We start from the raw sequence: 23,161 nt of genomic DNA, 5'->3' as shown, positions 1-23,161 counted from the left end.
CGGGGAAAAGCAGCAACATGCTCTTAGCTCAGACGTTTCTGTCTCTGACCTCCCATTGACATCAATGAGAGGCAGAGATCGCATTTTTCGTGGCGGTTATTTCCCGCAGCACTCAATGGCCGAGCGCGAAAAACGCTGTGAAAAAAGCGGCAAATGTACTGCCGGCAGGTCAAAATCTGCCTCAACATTCCTGAAAGAAGCCCAGTATGATATTTGTAGGAAAAAAAGAGGCATTCCCCAGTCACCCTCCCTGACATCACCACCTGAGATTGCCCATTGACCCTTTTAGGGACACGAAGCAACACCACCTCAACGACCATCATGTTTCTTCCTGTCCCTACTATATTTTTTAACAAGACAAGGAGCACCCGTAAAACTAAAAAAGTCTGATTGAAAACCACATATAAAAAAAAAGTGCTATTTGTGATAAGGAGATGGTAAGTTTACAAATTTTTTGAACTAACAAAAGTCTAACCTACTGGAGGATATTAGATACATGGTAAAACTGGAAATGCAAACTTCCATGGCAAGTTAACACCGTCCACTAGTCCATCTAAAAAAACAAACAAACCTTAAACTCTAGGAGATCTCTGACTTGGAATAGGAGTCTAGTGACAATTACTCCAGGATGGAGGAAGTTGATGGGGGTGAAACTTCTTCAGGAGAAGGTGATTATAATAAATATTACTTCATTTCAGAGGATACTGACAAAAAGTAGAAAGAAATACTATGAACATAGAAGTAGTAAAAAACAGAGATCTGTCCAGGATGAAATGTTTGCAGATTTCAGAGCTAGGAATTGAAGAGTTTTCCATTAAAGGAAAAAGTGAAAGAAATGATCAAGAAAGAGTGGACAAACTCAGAAAAAACGGCTAACTATTCCAGTATGGATGAAAAACTCTATTCCATTGGATGATAAAGATGTTAAAATCTGGGATGAGGTACCCAAAATATATCCCCAAGTTGCCAAACTGGCGAAGACGACGGCATTAATCCTCGGAGACTCCACTCAGCTCAGAGACCAGAGGGACAGAAAAGCAGAAAGTCTACAGTCCTGTCAAATACTGCCAGAGGGGCAAAAATTTCAAGAACAATGGTAAAACACGGCGTTACCCCAAAGAAGGCAGAGGTAAAAATCCTCAATTCAACTCCTAATTAGGAAAACAATGACGCCATAACAGTAGGAGAAAAATCGTTTTGTGGCACACAGGAAGGTCAAATCAAAAACCAGGATCATCAGAAGCCTCGATGTAGGATACAAAATAGACTTTTGTACCCATCCTATGGTTATGCCATAAATTTACAAGATGGGAAGACCCCGTTAAGTGAACTACAAGCCTCATCTATCAGGGAACTCTTCTGCAGAATCAAGGAAGATAGATTTACTTTCAAACTTACTTACTTTTTCTCCCCAAAGTGGTAAGAGATTTTCATAGATCCCAAGATATTGGGGTCACCTTATTTTAATAAGAACCATTGAATGCTCTTTTCATTCTCTTGATGTCAGTAGAGCAGCCCTTAAAATAGCTTGACCAATCAAGCAACCTAATCTTAGGGGAAAGACGACAATCTGGGTAAGAAAGAATCCAGAAATTCTAATGCCAGATGGATCAAGAACTCCATGTGTGAAGGTCACCACATACAAGGCATAGCAATACCAGTGCAAATAAAAGCTCATTCTATCAAGGCAATTGCAGCCTCCTGGGCCGAGAAGCGGCTTCCATCGAGCAGATTTGCAGAGCGGCTACTCGGTCTACTCTACATACGTTTGCCAAACACTACCATTTGAATCTTTCCTTCCACCAAGATCTGGCATTTGGGAGAAAAGTTTTACAACCTGTTGTCCTGCCCTGAGTAGTTATTTAGTCCATCTCCTGTGGTGCTGTTAGGAGGGATGACTGGAGAAAACTAGAAGTGCACTTTACTAGTAATTGGGTTTGCAGGAATCCTCCATAACATCCTTCTCCCTTGTTGTATTAGCGGATAATAATGAATAGAGAAAACAATAGGATTGCCGTATTTTCCAGTGTAGTTAATAACACATTGGAGCTGGAAGGTGGGGAGGGGTCTCTTAACTTCTTTGTGCTACTTGTCCATATTAGGACTAATGGCCAGTCTCAAGTTCTGCCATCATGGAGGATTTCTAGAAACCAAATTACTGGTAAGAACTTAATTTAATTTTTTAATTTAAATATAGTGGATAGGCTGCTTAAAAGAGCAGCAATTGAACTAGCAAAGTATGGTTCAGATCCATGAGAAGCTAATGACTGTCTCTATTAGCAATACCCAGTCCTCCTTACTGGCTCAGATTATAATCCTTTGTACGGTAAGGGGCAAAAAAATAAGAATGGAGGAGATGTAGACTATAATAAGATCAGTTCTCAGTGGCTTGTAATGGATAATATTTCAGAGAGGAGTGCATTGAAGTGCATATTAACGGTCGACAATTAGACGCTATATATTGGACCCGAACAAATATTCTACTTCACATACTAATTCACTTTTAGAGCCGTTTTCTAACCTATTGATGCAAAGTGAGGGCAAAATAAAACTAAAAAAGCCTGATTTTCAGAATTTGCAGACCGGCATCACATGTTACCTGATGATATATTCCAACCGGTTTCATTGCCCTACTTTACCTAGGCTTAAAAAAAAAACAAGCAGGCATCATGTCATTAATTGCTACTGGCAGACCCAACGTTCTAATGGCCTAATTTGGAATTTTCTACCTAATAAATTCTCAGTTCCCCTGCAGGAAATGAACTGTTTATGCAGAGATAATTCCATAATAAGCAGCCGGCGCACATACAAAAAGGTACAGATCTTGCACAAAGAAGTAGAACCTGTCCAGCCCAGATGAAAATAATTAAAAGAGGAAGGAGATGACATTTCATGAATGTAAGCTCTATAATTGCAGTCAGGGTATTCCACAGAAGTGTGTGATGGAAAGGAAGATTTAACAAGAATCAATTCCCTAGGGGGATGTTCTCCACTACCTGTATGAAATAATAGCTAGAGAAACTGAATATCATTTACTCCTTATCCTGCAGTCCCAAGTAAGTTTATTGCCATGAAGAGCTTCATATGCAGACGTGATTATTGCTCTTTTCAACAACAGGGAGATCACTTGACACTTAAAAACCTCTCTGATATTTGTCTGCCTCAGAGATCCCCTTTGCAATGCTGTAAATACCTCTTCCCCTCATGTATATGCCCATGGGAGGAGGGCGTCTTGTATTTGTGAGTGCCGAGGTACAGACTTGGGAATGAGAAGTGCCAGGATGACTTATTTACAGAATGGAGGATGTGCTATGCAATCTGATGGAAGCTGAAGTTTAAAGGGGTGGTAAACTTTTGATAATACTTTGCTTTAAGGGGGTGTCATCTTTGAATAATGCTATTCCATATGCTCTATTAGAGCAGCGGACATAGTGAAGCAAAGTTGTCCCTTGATTGTACACCCCAGGGACCACTAAATGAAGCTGGTCTTCATGGACATGTTGACTGAATAAAAACACACTAAAAAGAGCAGGCCCGGGCTGTTTGGTCCCGGTTTCAGGAAAGTGCTGACCTCCCTCGCTAGATGAATGGCCTTTATTAGGATGCTTAACTTTATTTGCTGTCCTCCGGGGGTGCGTTCTTGTATGTTGGCACCCCTCTCTGCTCGTGTATGTTTTTTGCTTTATTTTGTGATCTTTTATATTGCATTGAATTGCTTTCTTATTGCACATTTGTGTATCTGTTTATAAACGTACTAATAAATACGGTCAATAAAGAAAAATAGTAGACCCATAGGCCCTATTCACATCTGCGTTCGGCATTTCGTTGTTCTGCTCTTTCAGAGGAGCAGAACAACCAAAATGCCGGAAACGCAGGCTCTGTTGAATAACGGAGACAACCGGGGCCTGACGAGACCTACGGACTTTAATGGGTACCGTCTTTTTTCTGTTGGGATGTCCGTGGATTTACCAGAAACAATAGCACAGCATGCTGCGCTATTGTTTCCGGTATTTTGGGCAGAATCTGCAACGGAGGCCCTTAACCCGTTAGTGACCGCCAATACGCCTTTTAACGGCGGCCACTAACGGGCTTTATTCTGATGCATATGCCTTTTTACGGCACTGCATCAGGATAAAGTAAACAGAGCAGGGAGCGTCAAATCTCCCTGCTCTCAGCTGCTAGAGGCAGCTGAGGGCTTGGAGCGTCCCTGCTCTGCCGGGTGAGATCGATATTAGTATCGATCTCACCCGTTTAACCATTCAGATGCGGTGCGCAATAGCGTTCACCGCATCTGAGTGGTTTTGGACAGAGGGAGGGAGCCGAGTGTCTGTGTCTCCAATGGCAGCCGGGGGCCTAATAAAGGCCCCCAGGTCTGCCTGGAGCGAATGCCTGCTAGATCATGCCGGAGGCATGACCTAGAAGATGCCTGTCCGTTTTAAATGGACAGGCAGTAATACACTGCAATACAAAAGTATTGCAGTGTATTACAATAGCGATTGGAGAATCGCATATTAAAGTCCCCTAGTGGGACTAGTAAAAAAGTAAAAAAAAAGTTGAATAAAGTTAATTTAAAAAAAATGAAAAACCCAGCTTTTCCCCTTACAAAATGCTTTACTATAAAAAAAACAAAATAAAGTAAAAAGTTACACATATTTGGTATCGCTGCGTCCGTAACGACCCCGACTATAAATCTATTACATTATTTAACCCCCACGGTGAACGCCGTAAAAAAAATTATAAAAAACTATGGAAAAATTGCTGTTTTCTGTGAATCCTGACTTAAAAAAAAATGTGATAAGTGATCAAAAAGTCGCATCTACTCAAAAATGGTACCAATAAAAACTACAAGTCTTCCCGCAAAAAAAAAGCCCTCATACAACCGCATCAGCGAAAAAATAAAAACATTACGGCTCTTCAAATATGGAGACACAAAAACAAATAATTATGAAAAAAAAGCGTTTTTACTGTGTAAAAGTAGCAAAACATACAAAAACAATACAAATTTGGTATCGTTGCAATCGTAACAACCCGCTGAATAAAGTTATTGTGTTATTTATATCACACGGTAAACGCCGTTGATTTAAGATGCGAAAAAGTGTGGCGAAATTTCAGATTTTTTTCTATTCCCCCCCCCAAAAAAAGTTAATAAAAGTTAATCAATAAATAATATGTCCCCCAAAATGGTGCTATTAAAAAGTACAACTTGTCCCGCAAAAAACAAGACCTTATACAGCTATATCGACGCAAAAATAAAAAGGTTATAGCTCTTGGAATGCGACGATGGAAAAACGTAAAAAATGGCTTGGTCATTAAGGTCTAAAATAGGCTGGTCATTAAGGGGTTAACGGAGCCTCCAAGATTATTTTAAGAACAAATTGCACTATTGACATGTAGGGTCCCCACAATCCCAAAAACGCCAAACCATCCAATATTACTATTTAACTGGATATTTATCTAGCCCACATAATAGCAGCCTCCTGTCCTCATCACTGTACAACTGAGGAAGTTCTAGGTCTTAATGGCAGGTAAATGGAAGAGATCCCTAAAGCTCGGTGCCGTCCAATTAACTTTAGTACATCTTCCTGCTATCTTGCCGCCGCTCATGTGCCTTCTCCCTGAGCTTATGTTCCTTGGATTTTTACCTCTAGATCATTACAATCCTAGATTTTCTGTAAACTCTAAGAAAAAATAAAAAGCCTGCACCAATTTTTCACAGATGGAAATTGGGACCACTCTAGTAATTGCAATTTACAGAGAGCTACAGTTGGAAGTTCTATATTTCACTAAATAGAAATAATAAATATGTGCGAGGATAGATTCCATCAGAATGATTTATGAGCCTCTCCAATTATACAGGGCTGCTCGGAGGTCGTTAAAGATCGGAAAGAGACACCACATTCATTTTTTTTCGTGCTTATATTTGCAAACTAAACTCCCACAAATCATAACCATGGATGAATGTGAAGAGGGAAGAAAGTGCAATTAACAAATTTGTGTCTCCTTGTATGAAATATTGCATGTGTTTATCAAAAACAATTTGGAAATGATCATCTGTTTGTAACAGCAACTGTTTCATGTTGGAAACCTTTTCATTATTTGCATATTGTATGAAACCCGCAGTGCTTTACTGTTTTGTCGCGCTTTTTGAAGACTTGGCTGGGTTGTTTAAAGTGCAGAAAGCGTAATTGTGTATAACTTGTTTTCTTTTTGTATGGAGCTAAAGTAACAGTTTCCAGTTTTATGTTTACTGTCCTATTATAGGGCTTGTCCCATATCAAGACAACCACTTTTAAAGCATATGGAAGTGACGCAAGAGCCCGTTTCTATTAATTTTTCCCATAATCATTCTTCACCAACAATCCACAGGATAGGTGATAAATATCTGATCGGTGGGGGGGGGAAACCCCCTTTGACTAGTCTGTTTTGCATATTTTTACTTACAATTAATAAACATACACACAAATTAGGAGCTTTATTAAAACTAGTATAAGGGGAAGGTTGGCAAGTTACCCATAAAAATTCCATCATATTTCAGCTCATATTGTTTAGAGGCCCTATGGAAAAGCTGCAACCCTATTGTTTGCTACAGGCACTTTCTCTGTGTTTACCTTGCAATCATTTTGATTAATTTCCCTGACTGTTGTTCCCAAGCAGCACATTTTTACATTCTGGTGCTGCCATAGGAGATATAAACAATGAAGTTAATCCAAAGGAGATGGTCATGCATGCCTATGGATATAAAGGGTAGGCTGCAGCTGGTAGAATATCTTTCGGCATTACAAAACATATGATATAGTAAAAAAATTATATTTTACAATATTGATGGCTGCGTACAGTAATCTTTAAAGCGCTCATTTATATTTGTCTGGCCCTCCAGTCTATTTCCCTCTAACATAGCGCAGAAATACGTAGTGAAACAGATGAGAGTCCTATGGGGTCAGTTTTGTGTCTGGTGGCATCAGCCTGAGCTGGACAGAGAAAGATTGCATGCAACATTTCTTTGTCCGGCTATGGATGCCAAACAAGTGCACAAATAGCAACATTTTTTCATCAGTTAAAGGGGTTGTCCGAGATTAAATTGCTATGTGTTAATGCTTGTAATTTATAAATGTAAATACATTTGTAATATACTTACATTTTCCAAAGTGGCCCCGTTTCCAGATCCTGCCGTGGGGCACTTGTCGTGTGACGTCACTCTCTGCATTGGTTCTGGCCGCTGTGTTGATTTTCAATTCTTTTCCGGGTATACACTTCACTTGTGACGTGCCGTGTATGGGCTGTTCTGTTGTAACGCGCATGCGGGGCCCCTGCTGTTATCTGGAGAACAGCAGGGACCGTGAGAACGGTAGTGACCGCGCATGTGCGTTACGGGCTGTGCAGCAGAACAGCCCATACACGGCACGTCACAAGTGACGTGTCGAATACCCGGCAAAGAATTGAAGATCAACACAGCGGCCAGAGCCAGTGCAGAGAGTGACGTCACCCGTCAAGTGCCCCTCGGCAGGATCTGGAAACGGGGCCACTTTGGAAAATGTAAGTATATTACAAATGTATTTACATTCATAAATTACAAGCATTAATAGTCATTTAATCTCGGACAACCCCTTTAAGTTCATATTCCAGGACAACAAGTACAATGGACATGGGTGGTATTAGGAAACTTAAAATTAAAGGTGTATTCCCTGCTTATGGAATAACCCCAGCATCCCCATGGGGTCCCCATTTAGAGAATATTGTCTCCCTGGATATGCTATAAAGGTCTCACATGAGAATAGTCCTTTAATTCAAACTACCAATACCAGCAGTCAGTAAGAACGAACTTTGGCATCTATAGAAAGGAATACAAAAATTTTCAGGCACATTGGCTGCCTGGCACAGGGATTTGTCGAGCCCTGCATTAATGATGGCAAATAAAAATACAATGAATTCAATTGATTCTCAAATGGTTGTGCTAGATCAATGGAAAAAAGCAGAGATTTCTAAAAGGAAAGCTGCAAAATGATCCTATGTGGAAAACGTGCTTGATGGCATCAATGACAAGATGAAAAGCTCACAAGTCACACTTTGAGATAAAGATGACATGTTAACGGTGAACAAATACAATTAGCTTCAATTTTATTTCCCCTGCTCCACTGTGTCTTAGTGTTATATCAATCACTGTTGTTTTGCATCACAAGATTAATCTTAATTTTACACTTCACAATTCTTTACTTATTTTAAATTCTTTTTAAACTAAAAGTGGTGTGTGTGTGTGTGTGTGTGTGCGTGCGTGTGTGCGTGTGCGCGTGTGTGTGTGTGTGCGTGTGCGTGCGCAAGAAATTCCACAGCACTCCAGTGGTTCCAAAATAGAATGTAAATTATTCAGCAAACAGCTGCAACGGTTCCTGCTATAGGGCCTTTTTCAAGCATCCTATAAGGTCCTATGGCAGGACGGAAACGTTGCAGCTGTTGACTGAATAAATCACATTCTATTTTGGAACCATTGGAGTGCTGTGAGATTTCTTTCACATGCCTTATAATCCACGGATCTGGAGTACCTGCTTGCACCCATCACCGTGTTGGAATTTGACGCAGAGTGCTGCTTATATTATATATAAGGTCTATATAAATATTTATAGACATGCGTTCTGTATGCATTTTTGTTACTGCTCACTAAGGCTTTGTTCACATCTGCACTTGGGCTCCATTCTGGCGTTTCGTCTGAGCTTTCCGTCGAAACGGAGCCCTGACAGAAACAAGTCGACTACGGTATTGAGACCGTCAAAACGACGGAACTCTTGCACAACTGAGACAAACAAAAACCATAGGGTCCAGATCCGTCACCATTGAAAATTAATGGTGATGGAAACGGAAACCTCTGGTTTCCGTTTGTGTCAGTCAGGGTCCCGTTCTGACGGAAAGCTCTGATGGAACGTGACCCTCGCACAGATGTGAACGAAGCCTTACTTTTTCCAAGGACAAGCAGAAGGATTCGTGCAGAGACGTCTCGCAGCCCTGTGACTATCCCAATGGTGCCCCCATACATAGCTGTAAAAAAAAAAAGCTAAGTGGTGCCAGCGTGCACGATTACAATTGTAGTGTGGTATACATCAGGTGTGCATGCTAAATTCAATGTGAAAGATGCTGAATTAAAGAGAAGCCTTCAGTACCTTCATTTCACAGTTTCTATATCAATCACCTTCATTGTATTCATCACTAGTGTCCTGATGAATCTGGTAGAGAAAGACACAAAGATCGTATTGTTCTTTTGGCTACAATACATTTACAAAACTCATTAAAATAACTCCTGTATTAGCTTTAAATATTCTAAAAAGGTTTATTCTTGTAACACATATTACATTAAATTTAGATGATGATGATATTTAAAGGGTAACTAAAATTTCAAAAACTTCTGACATGTCATAGGGACATGCCAAAGGTTCTGATCGGTGGGGGTCAGAGCAGGGAGATCCCCAACGATCGCTAAAACGAAGTGGCAGAAGCGCACGGATGAGCAAAGAGCCGAATGGTTTCTGATCGGCTTTTCTCAGAAAGCCGAGCAGTTGGTGTACGGGCTCAATAGATAGTCTATCGGGCCATGCACCAACTGCTCGACTTTCAGAGAAAAGCCGATCAGAAACAAAGCGACTCAGCACTCACCCGAGCGCTTCTGTCACTTCGTTTTAGCGATCGGTGGAGGTCTCAGTGCCCAAACCCCCACCGATCAAAACTTCTAACATGTCACTACGACACGTCAGAAGTTTTTCAAACGTTACCCATTAATGGTAAGCTTTGCTATTCCGTGTTTACCAAGTAGCGTAGCAACAGGTTTTACCAAAGTTGCAATCACGATAGACTCTTATCACCCGATGGCCCTCAATGATTTATAATGGGGTCCTCCGGGTTCCATTGAGGTGTCAGTTTGACGGGAAGAATAGCGCAGAATGCAACACTATCAAATCTGATGTCATCTGGGATTGAGGCTCCGAACTGAGCTTCCGACACAGATGTGAACTAAGACTAATTCACTTTACACATTCTTTTACAGTGGTTGTTTAGAAATTTTAGAGAATTCTGCATGTACAATTATTTTAAAATCTAACTACTGATGTATTTTCTATGGAAAAAGTTAGGGGAATATTTCCTAGAAGTTAAAACATTCATAAAGTTGATATAAAACTGCATTTGAAGAAAATTTATACCTCCTACTGCCCCTGATCATGACCTCATTGTAAGAAAGCAATTCAGACCAATACAGACATTTCAACCTCCTTATTGCAAAACAAAATATACAAAGCTATATCTCGTCACATATTTACTAGGAAAGGGAAAAAGCACATACAGTAGGCATAGGATGGGTTACTATTTCCTTCATATTTTATCAAAATTATTGTCAAAATCCTGTCCGTGCTTCTTTATCTCAGATTATTTTTAAAAATTGCAAATTTTCTCATCTGAATACCAACAGGATCATGCTTTCCCTGAAAAACTAGTCACCGTGAATATCAGTTTGAAAATACTATGCTAAAATGTTCAGTGTTAGGAGCTTGTAGGAGGAACGTGAAGAAGGGCTCCTGCCTCTGGCAGAACACACTGCGGAGGTGATCATCAGAAATCTAATAATATTATTTCAGATAAAAATCATTACAAAGACCAAAGTGGTTTGCAAGAAGCCACAGCAATCAATCAGTCTCTGTTTTTACGCATATTTCTGCCCACAGTTTTGCAGCAAAATGCAAAAATGAGATTTGCACTGTAAAACTTAAACAAAGAAAAAAAACACTGACCAAAGCAGCCGATGTGGATAAAAACTATTTTTCACATCTGGCTGTGAACAATGCAGACATGTGGTGGTGAATAGGGTGAATAAGTCAGAGATGGACAACTTTATGTATGTTGAACTTTCGGGATATAAATGTATTTTATATTTTTTGTTGGTAGCCAAAAAATAAAATTGTTCATAGACATCAACCCCAAAACACATTTTTAAGTGCATTTGCTACCTTGCTTCTGGAAACATGGCTTCAGCCCCAGCATAATGCAAGATTGGGGAATATATTTGGACCCTAGGAAGGAATACGACAACATATGAATGCCAGTAGAGATTTGGTCATCAATCACTGCATTAAACAGATCATTTGCTTTACTTTTTTTAGATACAGCTGCTCTTTATTCTATATACAGACCAGCTGTATCTAGCGCTAATTCCTGTACCCGTCAGTTCCACGGACCTGACGGGTTCAGTGTCGGTGGGTCCTGCGTCGATCCACCAGTAAACTATCACATCTAAGGTCATAACAGGACCTGCTGACACTGAACCCGTCAGGTCCGTGGGACTGACGGATTCAGTGAATAGCGAACAATACAGCTGTTCTGCATAGAGTATACAGAACAGCTGTATCTCAAAAAGTAAAACAAATTTTTAATAAAATCTAATAAAGACGTTGCACTAAACACACTGACTGATCTATTTTAAAAAAAACAAAGCCCTCAAAGGTGTACATAGCCTTTAAGGTTTGCAAAAGACTATACAAAAACTGACAGATAACCAAGCTAGTGTCAAGCCATGGTACAGAAAACGAGTACATTACTGATAATTGGAGTTAGTAGAGAAATCCTGATCATCCATAAGTTTGGGTCCCCACAATTAAATACCTGAGGCTGCCACCTACAGACAGTACAGAAAGCACATGTACAATAGTGTGTGCAGCTAAAACCAGGATGAAGGTGTAACACAATGCACCACATAGTAGGGTATATCATTTTCAATGGGGGTGTTAATGGGATTTTACCGGATTGCTATTGATTTTTTTACAAAAATATAGGACTACGTTGTGACAAGCCATACTTATGATGTCCATGTTGTCATGTGACACAGTCAACTGCCATGCGTCAGGAATGAAGCGGTCACAAGGACAGCACATCATTTACAACACCCCTTTGCCCACAGTCAGTAAGCACAAAATCACAACACTGGATATATTGTAAGTATTTTATTCGACCTATTTTATTACCTGGAATAGGTTTTACCTTTTCAGTTATATATACAAAAATAGTAATCCATGGGGTGTTAGGAATTAAATTGTAGGTTCAACTTTGTGCAGGGCAGAAGTAGCATAATTGAATTAATTGTCCCCATCAGCAGGCACTTGCTGTTTTACAACATCCAGTGTGGGCTGCTCCCTTTACAGTATACAGACTACCGAAAACAGCAACAGGCATTCTGCTGGTGAAGTTGTAGGACAACAGCAGAGTTTTGCATTCAACAGAAGTCTGAAAATTTGGACAATCTAGTAAGCAAATACTTTATTTTAAGGACTCATGGAACAACCGGGTGTAAATCTCTAATAAATAATGACTGTTTACATATCGCAGTGGGTTGTTTTTTTTCCACAAATGGTAATTTTGCAAACATTTTTGTCGAAAATGGTGGTAAAAAAAGCAAACGAACCACTACATGTAAATACAGCCAGTTTTGCATATTGCAGATGGTATAAATTGATTTTTCATGTATCAGTTGTTGGCAGAACCAGTAAAGTCACTAATTGCCATTTATTAGGATGTGAGATATTTTTATGCAAGTCTGAAAATCTGAAGCCAAGTCAGCACTTTGTTAATTAAAGAAGAATAATGAGAATCATCAGCAATCCAGCGGAGGGATCCCAGTTCTGCACCTTATGGAGCGGCCTGTAAATAATCTGTATTTATTTCTAGATAAATATTTTACTGACAGTTCGAACCTGATGTTCACAAAGATCTTGTAGATCTAAAACACACAAATCAGACAGAAAGTATAGAGAAGGAACTAAAGAATTACAAGATAAATACATGCAAGTTTATAATTTGCCGTTATATTTATGAAGCAGTTTACTAATAATTTTTTTCTCACTAATGGTTTACTATCTTAGTAGTAGTAAGTAGCAATAATAATAATAAAAAACAAACATTGCTGCAATGTAAATCAGAACTCCATGCACTAACTTCTTGCTGAGCAGCCAATCTAAGCAAGCAGAGCTGCAGTGTAAATCATGGCTAAAGGACAGAGCAGAAGACGTGACTAGAGGTGGATTTCAGGCACCAAAAAACAATGCATCTAAGCTACAGATTTGATTGTAAAATCCTATTCATTTGCAGTGCACTGTACTTTCTACAGATTTTGAGTGTAGATTTCACAACAAAAATCTGTAGCTAATTCACCATGTGTGAAAATTGCCTTACCATAGGCGATACATAGCGTAAGGGGGGGAAAACTGTATATATTAACAATGAAAAGCCTCAAACCTTCCTCTGTATTAACAGCTACAGGGGTTTCAGCCCCACAAATGTCACATGTTTTAAAAGGCAGTGTGCCTCTTTCCAATCCTGCAATCAACATATTGTACATAGGATGCATTATTTATGGCACAGGTGCTGCCTACTTCCATGCTGAGCATTTGCAGTTAATTATTTATCATAACAGCCTGCACCTGACAAAATGTGGAACATAATTAGTCACTTTTCCAGGCCTGTGACATAAGATAATAATCTGACCCATTTTAGTTACCACTCTGTTGTCTTCTTATCCATGTGTAAGGAAATATAAAGCAAAAATAAACTGCTAATGAGAACAAAAAAAGAAATAAAACCTAAGGGTTGCAGATGAATCCCATTTTATACACCCTAAATGTTGAGTTTATTGTAGAAAATCAACAACAAAAAAGTAACAGCTTTCAGGCAATGTTCACATCTGCGTCAGAGGTGCTATTTAGAGTCTCAGTTGCAGATTATTTCAAATTTGACATGAAAAATAGCACCGCATGCAGCCCTATTTTACCCATTAAATTGATGGACACCAAGCCTTTGTAGGTTAATGAGGTCCATTGAGCGCCAGTGATATCCATCATATCACAGAGCGCTACGAATGGAAGCCACAATGCAAGTGTGAACAGTTTGTAAGGGTTGGCCACTTTGTAAGTATAAGGGCTCAGTTACACGAGCGTGTAATACGTCCGTGCAACGCGCGTGATTTTCACGTGTGTCGCACGGACCTATGTTAGTCTATGGGGAGGTGCAGACAGGTGCGTGATTTTTATGCCGCGTGAGTCCGCGGCGAAAAACTCACGACATGTCCTATATTTGTGCATTGTTCGCGCATCACGCACCCATTGAAGTAAATGGGTGCGTGAAAACCACGCATGTCACACGGAAGCACCTCCGTGGGACAAGCGTGATTCGCGCAACAGCACTGTAAAGGATGAATGAAAACAGAAAAGCACCACGTGCTTTTCTGTTTACAAACATCCAAACAGAGTGTCATAATGATGGCGGCTGCGCAAAAATCACGCAGCCGCGCATCATACGTTGATGACACACCGAGCTGTTAAGTGCCTTTTGCGCACGCAAAACTCTGCATTTTTTGCGTACGCAAAACGCACACTCATGTAAATCCGGCCTCAATGTCATATAACCAAACATGAAAAGTTACATAACTTACCCATAGGATATCTTCAGTAATAGTGTGCCTCCCGCCTGATCTGTAACTTGAACTGCGGGACAGGGGACCATGAAAATAATAGTGGAGCATTGATGGACCCGGTGGTCAGATGATATATCCACTGTGTCAATAGCAATCCCTGACATCCCATTGATAAGTTATTTAACTTTTTATGTTATGGAATATGACATTAATACTTAAACGGAATGTGTTGCTAGAAAAAAAAAATCTATTTTTTTTTTCTAGTTAAACAATTATTATTTGACTGATTACACATTGTTTTAATTTTTTCACAAGTCAGGAAATATTATAAATTAGATTCTAATTTATAACATTTCCATGTGCTGGGCACTAGAGGAAGCAGTTCCCAAAATTGCAGCATGGTCAATGTGGTAAAGCAACCTCATTGCTTTACGCTGCAAATTTGGGGTAGACACACTCTTCTCTAGTGTCCTCACACAATCCCCCCTCCCTTAGGGCTTATTCAGACGGACGGGATATAAGTCCGTGCAACGCGCGTGATTTTCACGCGTGTCGCACGGACCTATATTAGTCTATGGGGCCGTGCAGACATGTGCGTGATTTTTATGCCGCGTGAGTCCGCGGCGAAAAATTCACGACATGTACGTTCTTTCTGGGTTTTTCGCTCATCACGCACCCATTGAAGTCAATGGATGCGTGAAAATCACGCATGTCACACGGAAGCGCAACAGCTGTGAAAAGGATGAATGAAAACAGAAAAGCACCACGTGCTTTTCTGTTTACAAACATCCAAACGGAGTGTCATAATGATGGCGGCTGCGAGAAAATCACGCAGCCGCGCATCATATGCTGCTGACACACAGAGCTGTTAAGTGCCTTTTGCGCTAGTGCCAGGAGAAGGAGGGTGTTGAATCTTAGATATTAGATACAGTGCTCAGCAGACAGTATAACACGAACATAATACACACATCACATACACAAACATAACTTACTTGCTCCTGCCGCTGCTGGCGCCTCCGCTCCTCTTCCTTGCGCCTTCACTTCCTTGAACATATGGCCGGAAGCTGCCATCTTACTTTCCGGCAGCGGCTTCCAGTCCACATGAAAATGGCTCCGGATTTCGCTCTGCGAACGAGCTTCGTTTTGGTCTGTGTGGGAGCGGCGCATGCGCCGTTCCCACACAGACGGCGTACACTGCAGAGAATGGAACGGCTCCCGTTAGCATTCCCTATGGGGTTGTATGTGCCGTATTCCATCTCTTTATGTGTCGTTAATCAACACATACAGAGATGAAAAAAAAATGGCAGCCCCCATAGAGAAGAAAAAGTAAGAACAAAGTAAAAAGTAGAACACAAATAAATAACATTTATTTTAATATCATACTAAAAGCAATATGATTAAAAAAAATAAAAAATTCATGACACCTTCACTTTAAAGGGGTTATTCGGGGACCAAAATTTGCTTTGCATTCATATTTTTACGTAAAAAGTCACTTACTAATATACTTTAATTAAAAATTCAGTACTAAATGGTGCCGTTCAAACCCGGTGAACTGTTCCCAGAAGACCTGGAGCTTTTCTAGTATAGATGACGCGCCGACACGGCCCCACGTGACTGAGGGCTTGCTTCCTGTGCTGTTCATGTCGGCGCGTTTTCAATGGCATGACCGAAGGGGCAGTCACATTGCCCATTTATGGAGTCCCCGAGCAGAGCATCAGCTTTCGCTTTGCTCGGGACTCCAGCACTGCTCCCGACATTTGGTCAGTGACTTCAGGGGTTTCCTATAGCTGGAGTTCCCGAGCAGAGAATCAGCTGATGGTCTGCCCGGGGACTCCAGCATTGCTGCCAACGTCACTGTCACTGTCCATATAATGACAGTGACATCGGCAGCAGTATGGGAGTCCCCAGGCAGAGCATCAGCTGATGCCCTGCTCGGGAACTCCAGCTATAGGAAACCCCTGAAGTCACTGTCCATATGATGTGTGTCCATCACATTATTAGAAAAGCTCCAGGACTTCCGGGAACAGTTCACCGGCTTTGAACGGCACCATTTAGTACCGAAGTTTGAATTAAAGTATATTAGTAAGGGACTTCTTTTTACAGAAAAATATGAATGCAAAGCAATATTTAGTCCCCGGATAACCCCTTCCAGGGGTTGTGCACTCCTTACATTAAAGACAATCATCTGATGTTGACGCAGGAAAGCTGCAGATGGCCACAATGTAGTGGAAATGTTGTATTACAAAGACAAAGAGCACATTCTAGCGGTTCTCGCTGCTTTGACTATTAGGCCATATGTCGTTATAGGTTTCATTCTATACAAAGACATTGGTACAGAATACAAAACTACTTCCTTTCACGATTTGACCTCTGTGCCCCAAATATAAGGCTTATTGGGTATGTGGTTTTGAGAGAACCATCCCATCAAGTCTTTTTCTCTGTCAAAATAACCAGGACCACGACAAGCTCAGTCATTGGTTCACAGATAGTAAGGGTTTATGGGCACAGCCATAATACGGCTCCGTTATTTACAGGGCTACATTAGGTCTGCCATAGAGGTAAATGAGCCCTCTACCGTACCTCCATAATAATCTGTATGATGATGTTTTTTCTGTGTGATTCCAGAAAAATAATTGTGGCATGCTCCATCGGACTCCTTATGTAGAGGTTTTCTCCCTTTGAAGCAATGCAAATATTTCCGTACAGGCGGAGTCTGTCAGAACCTCATCGGCAGTGTGCAGAAGCTGTACAGCTACGTATTAATAGAGCTGAACAGGGTTTTGTGCACTGCTGTACATGCTCAGCGTACAGGGCTCCGCCATGTGCATAAGCCCTAAATTAGAAAGTTGAACACCGTCCTGATACCGGTTTGTGGCACATAGCATTGGATGTCTTGTAAAGATTACAAAACAAAATAACATTTTATCCTGACACACCATCACCATGAATGCAACACACTAGCAGATATCACCAACTAATATCCCTCCAGCAGTTGCAAAACTTCAACTCCCAGCAGGTCCCGCAGCAGGAGAGTCGCAGGTTAGAGATATCTGCTCTGTAGTAAGCCTCTGCAGGCTCAGTACTATGAAATAATTGTTATTAGGATACAATGAACACATATTTAGCTTCATACATAAAAATTAATGCAGCCAAAGATATTTTTGCCCATGAAAGAGCAGTTGTCATAAAAAATATATCTAATTTTTATACATGAGGCACCTGGTTTAACTGGGATATTGTGGGGAGGGAAGTGTAAAATTATGAATAAACCCTGAAGTGCTGCATTGAGGCTATGTTCACACCTGCATTGTGACATTCCGTTGTTCTGCTCCGTCACGAGCATAACAAGGGAATGCCAGAAGCAACGGTTCCGTTGAACAACGAACACCACTGGCAGCCGACGGATCCCTTTGACTTTTTAATATGTGCAAACAAAAGATAAATCCTGCAAAACTGCAACAACAAATAAAAATTTGCTCTGAGGGTCAAAATTGTTATACATTTAATAGATTTGTGCTACAAAGAGACTGGTAATGTTGGTCATCCATCAAGGCTTTGCTACAAATAATTCTATTTTTAATGCTGACAATTGTTTTCTTTTTTCAAAAAAAAAACTGTCAAATTGGAAAAATAAAAATGGATGAACTTTAGAAGAAAAGGCCAGGGCTCCAGAGACCAAAGTTATACAGCAACACAATAAGGCCTCAGAGGTCATGAGAATTTTTTACACTTCTGGAGTGAAATGGATATCTCCCCAATGCACAGAAATGTCTTCCCTCGTAGTCCTGGCAAAATGTCAGGGTGGGAATGAAAGCTCTGGTACAGAGGCGTCACATTGCATTTAGTTTATTCTGCCTGCGTGACAATTTGAACATAGGAGGGAAGTCAGGAATATCTGTTACAGGGTACACATTTGTGCTGGTAGTTGTGGGGCAGAGAACTGCAGCACAGCCACACAGAAGAAACTGTTGCTGCAAAAAATAAAAAATGCATGTTAGTATGGCGATTGTAGAACTGCGTAACTGGGGTGTAAAAAAACGCAAAATTCCAATTAAACCACATAGTATATTAGAAATGATTGTGTCGCGGCTGAAACAGTTATTGGTTCTTGAGAGGGTGGAGGTGGAAAGGCGGAAGGAAACGGGAACCAAGAAGTTATTTGATAAGTGGCAAACATTCATAGAATCGCAATGTAAAGCAGCCGAAATAGCGGAAATTGTTAGGCCCTTCCAGTACACAAAGTGGTATTGTAGACAGCTCTTGGCAGGCACTTTAGGGGGGTTGCAACTCTGACTCAGCTGGGGGAAAAAGGATGAGTAGAAATTTATTGATGACCTAGGTCGTGTCGGGGTTGGGGGAAGTCATGCTTTCGGTCCATCTGAAGATAGACAATTATGCCATGTTCATGTGTTTATATGTTTATGTGTTATGTTGAATTTAATTCAAAGTTAATTCCATGACAGTAGAGTGCTGCGCACTCATGATGTAACTTTTACGTGAAATGTTTGTAAGAAAATGTGAAAACTGATAATAAAAAGGATATTTAAAAAAAAAACACATAGTCTTTGACCACAATGTGTAAAAGGGATTTTTAATAAAACCCAGTTCACTACACAGCACATTTGTCAGTTTCAGTAAATTACCAAATTGGCCAAAACGCGCTCATGTACTACAACTATAAGGGTATGTTCACACGGCTTATTTTCGGCAGTTTTTCGGGCAGCAGACGGCCGAAAAATCTGAAGCAGAACGCCTACAAACATCTGCCTATTCATTTCAATGTGAAAAACGGCGTTCTGTTCCGACAGGCCGTTTATTTTCACACGGGTGTTTTGAAAAACGGACGCGAAAAAGAAGTGCATGTCACTTCTTGGGACCTTTTTGGAACCGTTTTTCATAGACTCTATACAAAAACAGCTCCAAAAACGGCAGCTAAACTTGAAATCAGCTCTGTATTTTGAGACGTTTTTTATTTTGTGTGCGCACATACCCTTCGCCCATGCAGTTTTGTGTGCTGTTTTCTAAACTAAAGACGGGTGTGTCTCAAATAGTAAGGAAAAGGTTTCAGGAAGGACTAATATGACCTCTAGTATCTAATCCTATATTTGGCTTAAATTCCTGCCTCAAAAACTGCATGTGTGATTCCAGTATAGTCAGGTCCCCAAAGTACTTCATATTTTCACCCCTATCACACTCCAATATTACGCAGAGAAAAAACAGGCATAGAGATGTATGCTGTGCATCAGTTTACAGCGACGGCTGAATGCAGATATGCCTGTAAACAATTGAGATTTCCATTCTGGTTGCCATGGCTACGTCCAGGGACCTCTATAAACATATAAAATATCCTAGTCATACATACAATATGGTACAAATTTATGTTAATATACCAAACAGAGACTGAGGAACTGTATTTAAATGAATAGATATTATATATATATATTTTAAAAAAACACAAAAAAATAAATTACTGGACTTCGTCATGACACCCAAGATTAAAACATTAAAGTGGTTGTCTATGATTTGTTTTTTCCAGAGAACACGCCAGTCTTGTCAATGGGTCGAATGGGGATGCACCGCAATACCAGATTCCACCCATGGACGGAAAAAGCAGCTGTTTCTGGGGGCGGGGGGGGAATCTTTCTGCACAACCCCTTCAATTCTTTACACTGAATGCATTTATTGAACTGTATAACAATGAACAGGAGCTTTTTGGTGGGACACATTGTAAAAACCCAAAAAACTAAAAGTTAAATAAAAGTAATAATACTAAAGAAAAAACTAATTAAAAAAAAAAAAACCAACATGGCAGCCCAAAAACAAATTTCTTAACTAGGACACGTTATACATTGCTATAAACAGAGGACAATGGTGGACAAGTATAAAATATATTTCAGGATTTTTCCATTTAATCAGCACGTGTCTAAAATCACTAACATGTGTCGGTTCATTAAAGACTAATATACCATAAGAAGGGGTCACTACTGTCATTATGTTGTTGTTGTTATTATTATTGTTCTTATTTTTTTCCTATTTAGTAATTTAAGAGCCAAAATGGATTTTTCTGCTTGAAAGATGAAATAATTAAAATGAAAAGTCTTAAAACTATAACATGTAAAATGAAAGGGGGAGACATGTCCTCATCACTTTAATTGCTGTACTGTAGTAATAATTCCAATTGTTTTAAATAAATGACTGGTTCCAGTTAAGGATTTGTACCAGCGCTCGCTGTAAGATTTACATGGGTGAAGAGCTCCCCCTCCTGATGAAACAGCTAACTGCAATGCAATAAATATCAACTCAAGATGCAAAGCAGAAAAAAATATATATCCATAAATATAAAAATTGCCGATTATTTGGGTCATTTGGCTGATAGTTTCTCATGAGCAAAAACGACACAATGTGTATGTAATGCTTAAACCCCTCCACAATGTCCACCCCGGCAATGACTGGCAGACAAATAGTGAATGCCCTAAGGGGGAGTTCACACTGAGTTTTTTGCCGAGTTTTTTAGGCGCGGAAACCACACCGCAAAACCAGCCAAAAAATGCCGAAAATGTCTCCCATTGATTTCAATGGGAGGCGGAGGCGTTTTTTTTACCACGAGTGGAAAAAATGGCTCGCGGGAGAAAGAAGGGACATGCCCTATCTTCGGGCGTTTACGCCTCTGACCTCCCATTGACATCAAAGGGAGGCAGGGAAAGCGTATTTCGCTGTTTTATGCCCGCGGCGCTCAATGGCCATGGCGAAAAACGTTGCGAAAATCGCAGTGCAGGTTGAAAATCTGCCTCAAAAGTCCTAACTGAATTTTGAAGCAGATTTTCCGCCTGCAAAAAACTCTGTGTGAATTCGGCCTTATTTTGACGAGTTTTTTGATGTGGAAACCACGCCGCAAAACTCGTCAAAAAACGGCCGCAAATGTCTCCCATTGATTTCAATGGGAGGCGGTTTTCTCCCGCGAGCGGTAAGGACATGCCCTATCTTCGCGTGGTTACGCCTCTGAAATCAATGGGAGGCAGAGAAAACTTATTTTGCGTCGTTTTTTTTTGCTAGCGGCGCTCAATGGTCGCAGGCGGAAAAAAATCAACGCGACATGCTCCTTCTTCGAGGGGTTACGGGCTACAACCTCACGATGAAATTGCAGCGCTCGTTTTTGTTATTACCTTAAAAAGCTTAAAAATAACGAGAGCAAAAAAAAAAAAAACGCAGAACGCTGGCAATCCAAAATCTGACTAAAAAATCCTGAATTTTGAGGTAATTTTTTCTGCCTGTCAAAAAACCTGCGTGTGAACTAGGACTAAAACATCCAGTCCAATATCTCTACACTGATACATTGTACCAAACCCATCAGCTGTGCGAGCAAGACCAGGTTATGGTTTAATTTCAGTCAAAAGACTTACGAAAAAATACGACCGCGACATAAAAAACCCCAAAAAAACCTGTACAAAGTGGAGAATTCAGCGCTAACCGCCATTTCTGCGTGACTTTTTTCACTATAGGGACTAAACTTCGATTTTTGGGATCTTAATGAGACAAAACAATAAAAACATATTGTCGCCCGAGAGAAATTCCTCACAATTTTAGTCACATGACACGACTTTGCGGTATTTGGGGTGGTGGTCTCTCCTCGCCATGACGGGGGGGGGGGGGGGGGCACACAATTTTATACATTCGTTTTGGCCACTCTAGTACTAAAGCCACTCGGTGCACTACATGCCCCAGCATGTCCTCAAAGCTGTACCACAACAGCAGGAAGAGTTTTGGTTGAGGTAGGGCTGACAGGACATGCTGGGACTTGTGGTTCCACCGTCATATCACATACACGCTCATTACTGCTGGGACTTGCTGTTCCACAGTCTATAGTGTCCATGTGTGACATGGCAGGTCATTTAAGTAACATATGACCGTCTTCAGGAACCCACCTCATCCCGGCGGCAGAATTTCTCCTCAGGTGGCCGCCATGACGCCGCCGGGACGGATCCTCACAGGAGTTTTCGCGGGCTCAGCTGAGCTGCAGAATCCCGCCCACCCGAGTGACGTCACTGCCTGAGGCGAGTGTGGAGATTGCGCGCCATCTGTGGTGATTGCTGGTTACTGCAGGGGGCTGGAAGAAGTAGTAGTAGCAGAAGTAGTTCCTGCGTTTTCTCCAGCGTTTTGCTTGTTTTACTTTGCTCCTGTGTCTGTTCTTTGATCTTTCACTCAGGGATAAATATTATTAAAACTGCACTAAAAAAAATGATGATAAAATAATAAACAGTAATGTAACAACATGGTAGCTACGCAGCATTGGCTACAGTCTGAGGATATGTTCACACGGCTTATTTTCGGCCGTTTTTCGGGCCCAAAAATCGGAAGCAGAACGCCTACAAACATCTGCCCATTGATTTCAATGGGAAAAACAGCGTTATGTTTCCGACGGGCGTTTCCTTACGCGGCCGTTTTGAAAAACGGCCATGTAAAAAAACGGCAGTGAAAAAGGAGTGCATGTCACTTCTTGAGACGTTTTTGGAGCCGTTTTTCATTGACTCTATAGAAAAATAGCTCCAAAAACGGCCGTAAAAAACGCCACGAAAAACGCAAATTGCTAAAAAAAAAGTCTGAAAATCAGGAGCTGTTTTCCATTGAAGATCCGTATTTTCAGACTTCTGATTTTGTGTGTGAACTTATATAAATATATTAATGGCACATACAAAAAAGATGGTGAAATCCTGTTCCGTGTAAAACCCC

General features: G+C 40.6%; 1 long non-coding RNA gene across 11 annotated transcripts in view; it reads right to left on the bottom strand.

Annotated features, from left to right (window-relative positions):
* LOC142659011 (uncharacterized) overlaps positions 1-22,454 on the bottom strand; it is a 508,111-nt gene extending 485,657 nt beyond the window's left edge. For 10 of the 11 annotated variants that reach the window (XR_012850249.1, XR_012850244.1, XR_012850243.1 and 7 more), the window contains exons 1-3: positions 22,357-22,454; positions 10,983-11,045; positions 9,150-9,212 (exon numbers count right to left, since the gene is read on the bottom strand). This is a non-coding gene — a long non-coding RNA (uncharacterized LOC142659011). Of the gene's footprint in view, positions 1-9,149; positions 9,213-10,982; positions 11,046-12,710; positions 12,746-22,356 lie in introns of all 11 variants that reach the window. The other variant, XR_012850248.1, reaches the window with a different exon arrangement.
* Between the last annotated feature and the right edge of the window lie 707 nt (positions 22,455-23,161).

The sequence above is a fragment of the Rhinoderma darwinii genome, chromosome 8 (assembly GCF_050947455.1).
Source record: "Rhinoderma darwinii isolate aRhiDar2 chromosome 8, aRhiDar2.hap1, whole genome shotgun sequence".
Taxonomy (NCBI): domain Eukaryota; kingdom Metazoa; phylum Chordata; class Amphibia; order Anura; family Rhinodermatidae; genus Rhinoderma; species Rhinoderma darwinii.
This window is presented reverse-complemented; position numbering and strand designations above follow the sequence as displayed.